The following is a 6,684-nucleotide window of genomic DNA, read 5'->3' on the forward strand; positions in this document are numbered from 1 at the left end:
ATTTGTAAAATCACTTCAAATGACTTCTACTGAGCGTATTTTACAGAGTCCACCGCATATAGCTATATTTTACGTTTTAAGACTCACGATGAATATTCCGTAAGTCTTGTTTTTGAGTTGGTGACGAGTCCTCACGTCACGTCACTGAAGCAACGCCCCTGACCAAGAAAGGGCACACTGTAGCAGTCCTTTTATCACGTCAATGCATTTTGCGGTACTTTGTTTGGTCTGAAAACTTCGTGTTGATGGCGAAATTAGAAGGAAAACACATACAGAACGCGATGGTGAATCCTTGTGTGTTGTGACAAAAATGTTGAGCCAATTTCCACACGGAGCTTTGTCTCCATCTTCTGCCTGTTTTGGGTGTGACTTACCCCCAGCCCCCCGATGCCTCAAAATGACACGGAATACATTTTTTAATCAATTGCAAACATGTATGCTTTCCTCTTCAGAACTACACTGTATTTGAATCATATTCATTACTGGATGAGTAACAAGAAAGCATGTTCTCCGAATCTGAAGCCATTGTTTTGATTCTCGAGAAAGGCAAGACAAGACGTCTTGGTGTGACACCACGAACAAGGGGGCGGGACCCTCTGAAACTGACCACTTACGGTTTCAATTTTTTGCAGTTTCAGCACACTTTAAGTAATTTTTATTGGTATTTTGCATTTGACTAAAAATATCATACTGCATGTTTTGGGTATTTTAGATGCTATAAAATGTTTTTTCTGATCTAATTTAGGAAACAAAAAAGTGATGTCGCTTGTCCTTTAATCTGCAGTCATCTGTAAAATTATCAACAATAGGTTTAATTTACCTCGATGCAATTATGCAAGACTGACCAACACGATCATGTACAACCCCTTTAGTGACTTACTGGTTTCTTGTGGTATTAGATTTGGTTTGGGTATTTATCGATGTGGGTTATTTCATGCGTTCAACTGTGAACACAGTCATAAGGGTTAGTTATCACTTGACTTGGACACAGAAATACAAACAAAATTGCCAGCATAAATCCAGCCTTCAATACCCCAACTTCCAAGTTCCACACATGCTATTTGCAATAGTGTAATGTATGCAGTTGTGCTGCATTTAACTTTCTGTATTGCTGTATATTGACTTTTCTCATTTTTGTTATTGTAAGAAACAGATCGGTAACTTGTGTGTGCACATAGTGGATCTTGCATCTTCTATTGTTCCTTTTCAAGAAAGCAAATGTGTGAAAGGGAAGAGAAGCAGCGGTTAACAAAGTCAAAGTCAAGTCAAACTCAGCTTTATTGAGCTTTATTGAGCTTTATTGTCACGTGTGACGGCACAAACGCACACCTCGTTCGTGTTTCTCAATGATCTTCTCCTCGACGGTGATCTTATTTTTTGTGTCTTCTCCGGCTGAACACGAGCCTGTGGTGAGTTTTTTTTTCGGTCCCATAATAGTAAAATTATCTCTAAAAAGCTCCTGGGAGGCGATCGACGTGTGAAATCTGAGAGAGGGGGCGTGGAAAGTAGCGCCGGCTGGAGCGCTGTTCAGTTGTGTGTTTCCGCAGAAGAACCAAAGATCAATCCGCCAGATCCAAAGAGCACTCCACCAGCTGTGGTGGGTGTGTATCGCGAAAAGTAGTTCGTATTTCAAGGTTTAACTTTCATAAATTTGACGTTCGTAAGATAAGTTTTCGGAAGCTCAGGTCTCACTGTATTTAGTTTTATCGGCGAGCCATATGCAATCATCAAAAGAGCCATATACGGCTCGCGAGCCAGAGGTTCCCGACCCCTGGCATAGTGATTGCGCAATCCATGGTGAGGCACAGCCGGCTGCTGCCTCACCGCTCGTCTCCACTTGTGAAAATGCAGCGATTTTGAAAAAAAAAATGGTGAAGTTAAATGGAAAAGAACGTTAAAGTACAAATAACTACATGAATATAACTGTTTAATTTATTTTGTCATTTGATATTTCCATGGGGCGGCCCGGTAGTCGAGTGGTTAGCACACCGGCTGCACAGTGCAGAGGTCGCCGGTTCGCGTCCCGGTCCGGCCTCCCTGTGTGGAGTTTGCATGTTCTCCCCGGACCCGCGTGGGTTTTCTCCGGGTCCTCCGGTTTCCTCCCACACTCCAAAAACATGCATGGCAGGCAGATTGACCACTCCAAATTGTCCCTAGGTGTGAGTGTGAGAGTGACTGTTGTATGTCTTTGTGTGCCCTGCGATTGGCTGGCAACCAATTCAGGGTGTCCCCCGCCTCGTGCCCGAAGACAGCTGAGATAGGCTCCAGCAACCCCCGCGACCCTAATGAGGAATAAGCGGTACGGAAAATGAGATGAGATATATATATATATATATATATATATATATATATATATATATATATATATATATATATATATATATATATATATATATATATATATATATATATATATATATATATGCAGTTATGCATATTCAAAAATGTAGAAAATGCCCCTACATTTTTAACACACCAAATCTGACACCCCTGGTCTGGATAGAAGTGAGCAATCAGTTAAATGAGAGCTATAACTTAAGTGTTCAAACTGATGGGGCCAACATACTGAGAGGCAGGCATGCTGGAAATATCAATCAATCGTCAATGCAATACTGTATACTGTATTGAGCTGAATCAATATCAGTCTTGCTTCCAAATATGTTTTTTTGCCAATTCGCATGAAAAGTTCAAACTATGTTTTCAAAATTAAATAATTGCCTTTAAACAACTTTATTTATTAACTGTACATACAATGAGTGTGAGGTAAAATTCTCAATTCTCATCATAGAAAAAACAATATTACAGTTGTTCTCAGTCAATGAAATAAATACATCTTTTAGGCGCGAGGCCACATAAAATGACGTGTGTTAAGCCTTGAGTTTGACACCAATGTGTGAAAACAAGCAAATAATATTTAGAGAGAAATTAAGCTTCATGACACTATGATAGAAAGACCCGCACATGCAAATGTCATATTTTTCTAACCCCGTTTTGACTAAATGCTCATAGCGCCTTACAGTAGCACAACGCTGTGCAGCACAACTGCAATCAGAAACAGCTTGTTTTTCCTTCTCCAGATAATGTATTTAGAACAGGGATGGGCAAACTTTTTGACTCGCGGGCCGCATTGGGTTCTAAAATTTGACAGAGGGGCCGGGCCAGGAGCATTTGGAGGGAGTGTTTGGGCCGGAAATACTCCGAACAAGTTATGTCCATAATTTATAAAATCACTTCAAATGACTTCGACTGAGCGTATTTTACAAAGATTCCACAGCATATAGCTATAGTTTACGTTTTAAGACTTGCGCTGAATATATGAAGTCTTGTTTTCGAGTTGATGACGATCCCCATGTGACGTCACGTTTGGACCGCCCCTGACCGAGAAAGCGACATACAATGCATTTTGGGTACTTTGTTTGGTCTGAAAACTTTGTGTTAATCCGTGTTGATGGCGAAATTAGAAAACTGACAAATCAGCCCATTTCCAACGGAGCTTGGGCGCAATCTTCTGCTTTTTCTGGGTGCTACATTGCTGTCATTGACGGCTCGAATTGGTATGGGAGGACTCCTAGAATGAATTGCAAACATTTATGCTTTCCTCTTCAGAAGAACAAGAACAAGAAAACATCTTCTCCGAATCTGAAGCCATTGTTTTGATTCTCGAGCAAGGCACGACGTCTTGGCGTGACGTCACGAACAGAGGGGTGGGACCTTCTGAAACTGACCATTTCCGGATTCATTTTGAAGTCATTTTTATTGGTGTTTTTCATTTAACTAAAAATATCAGCCTGCCTGATTTGGGTATTTTAGATGCTATAAAACGTTTTTCTGATGTCAGTGGGAAACAAAAACAAAAAATGGTGCCGGTTGTCCTTTAAATGTAGTATGTACAAACCTCATAGCACAGTAAAAACACTACAACCCAATTTATTAACTGTCTTTCAAATGTGAAAAATATCCCTGATCAGTTAATAAATTTGTCTCAATGAATATGCAAGATATGGCATTTACAGACTATTTCGCAGATACTTGGAGGAGGAAATGGAAATAGATTAAAATTAGATATGCACTGTGATTTATCAAGATTGCGTCTGTTTTTAAGTTTCCATCGAAGGGGCAAAGAAATCAACATTTATTGAAAAATGGAATCACATTCAAAACATATTATTACACAACGAAATATTCAAGCTAAATAATACCTACTTGTGTTAAATTCCGCCAAATCATAGATGATCTCGCCTTCACGAGCTAACAATACACGTGTACCGTCGCCGAGCACACAAACATAGACTACCTGCAGTTGAAATTTGCATACTCGGCTCGGCAGCCAATCAGAAGCCTGCTTCTTTCTTCCGGACTTTCGCAAGCGTTACAAAGTCGTGCAATTGCATGTCATTTTCCAATAGATGCACAGAACCTCAAACTAGAAGAAAGATTCAAAAGAAGCTAACAACATATGTGACGCTACAAAACGTAAATTTACATTAAACCGTGACTGTAAAGTGTACGTGAGATTTATGAAAGGGGCTTAGTGGCTCGTAGGAATCATTGCAAACGTTGCATTGTGCACCACAATGACAATCGACTACTGTAGCAAAATTTACAGCCATGCGCATTTGCCGTAAATTAAGCAACGTAGCATTTGTAGTTGGTGCATTGTTGATTTAAAAAAAAACTTTATACTTTGTGACAATGTTTCTTAATGGGATTGGTCTCATTTTGCTTCAAGTTGGGAAAAATGGGGCAGGCAACTTTTCAGTTATCTGCCCTGTTGTTCGCTAGCTTTTTGTCATGAGTTTTAGACACTGTTTGTACTATAATTTGGGCAAGTTCGGCGGGCCGGATTGAAAAGCCTAACGGGCCGTATGTGGCCCGCGGGCCGTAGTTTGCCCATGCCTGATTTAGAATCAGAATCATATCAGAATCAGAATCATCTTTATTGCCAAGTATATAGAACACACAATGAATTTGTCTCCAGAGGAACACGCTGCATCATAAAAAAATGCAAAGAGGCACTATACTATACTATACTATACTATACTATACTATACTATACTATACTATACTATACTATACTATACATTTTACTTATTATATTATTAATGTCATTGACTGCGTTTAATGAGCCACAAAATACAGATGGAATTTTGGCAAAGCTGGTTCCGCACTCACACAACAACAATTATTGCATGGCCTGTGGGAAATGTGCAAGGAATTACGACATGTAATTCTACATAATTCTACATCACGACACTCTTGGTCTTTGATATATACACCCTGTATGTTATTTTTCTATCAAATGGAATACTCCGGCTTGATTAGCTCCAAGAGCCTCCGCAATCGTGCAAAATGTTGTTTTCTCACAGTTGATCAAGGATAATAATGAAAAGTTATCAAAAACAAATGACCAATACATAATGTCATCAAATAGGCTCTTAAATTTGAGACGGTACGTTCAACAAATTGTCTTAAATCTGCTTTGCAACTGTGACCTGTAGTTAACTACCAAAACTATGCAGACAAATGAAGAAATAATCTTGTCAAACTTGGTCCGTCATAAAACATTCATTAATTCTCCAGGTGTATTTTGGGGAATGTTTAATATTGTCTTTCCAGTGAGCATTTTTCAAGGTCAGGAGGCATTTTTGACAAAACAGAAGACTTGTTAAATGTGGACTTACAAATGTGTGTAACACAATCCTAAACTCCTTCACCGCCATTCACAAATTTATTCAGGAATTGGAAATTTAACGTAGAGCGCCATTCTCGATTTTGTTCGTGTCTTATTTTTTCTTGTTTGGGTGCCGTGCCGATAAAGCGCTGGCGATGGTCTCTGGCAATGTTTTTTTTCCTTTCAACAAGGGGGCATTTCCCTTTTTTCCATTGTTTGCGCTTTGTTCCAGCTTCAGCTGTTGTTAAATTCCCAATATAAACCAATATGTATGTATTGCATTGTATTTTGGACAGCCACCCTTATTTAAAGCTCATATAACTCCAGACACATATAATGTAGGAATTAACTCTTTTTTTCTGACAAAAGAAGAGAGTCTAAGGTTTCTTACGCTGCATTGAATGTTTATGTAGTCTTAAAACTCAATATTCTGTGGGTCTTGAAATTCAAGTGACAATGAAAAAAACCCTGGTGTGAAACACATTTTTGCACGTCTAGCAGTGAATGGGTTTTAAAGAGAGCTGTGGGTGCAGGTGCATCAATTTGAGAAACCTGCTTCTTCTTATTTTCAATTGCATTTTAATTGCAATAGTTTACAGAGATACATGTGTATCTAGTACGGTATTAATATGCCTGAAAGGAAAAGCAAGAGGAGGAGGAGGAGCAGGCTGACAAGTTTGTCGAAAGCACATGGTTGGGAATGTGGCGACGGAGGAGGGATGAATGAAAACTATAGGTGGAGCTCTGTCACTGCTATAATTTGGCAGCTTTCGTGTGTGTGAGAAGATGCTGGCGGTGAGGAAGGAGGGGCGGAGCAACAGCTCAACTGAATGGGCTCCAGCTTTTCACCTAAACCCCCGCCGCCTTTCCGTTCCTGTTGCGTGCACTCACAAACACAAACACACACACTTGAGATCCAGGGTGTGCCCTGGGACGATCAGTGCAATATGTTGCAGTGGTCTGTCTAGCATGCTCATGGATGGGCTTGTGCAGGCTGTCAGTGGGAAGGAGTG

At 39.9% G+C, this 6,684-nt stretch overlaps 1 protein-coding gene across 17 annotated transcripts in view; it reads left to right on the forward strand.

Moving 5' to 3' along the window:
* shank3a (SH3 and multiple ankyrin repeat domains 3a) overlaps positions 1–6,684 on the forward strand; it is a 235,201-nt gene that overhangs the window by 154,589 nt on the left and 73,928 nt on the right. The window lies entirely within an intron of this gene.

Source organism: Hippocampus bargibanti, linkage group LG05, assembly GCF_051943395.1.
Source record: "Hippocampus bargibanti isolate YZ-2025 linkage group LG05, ASM5194339v1, whole genome shotgun sequence".
NCBI lineage: Eukaryota > Metazoa > Chordata > Actinopteri > Syngnathiformes > Syngnathidae > Hippocampus > Hippocampus bargibanti.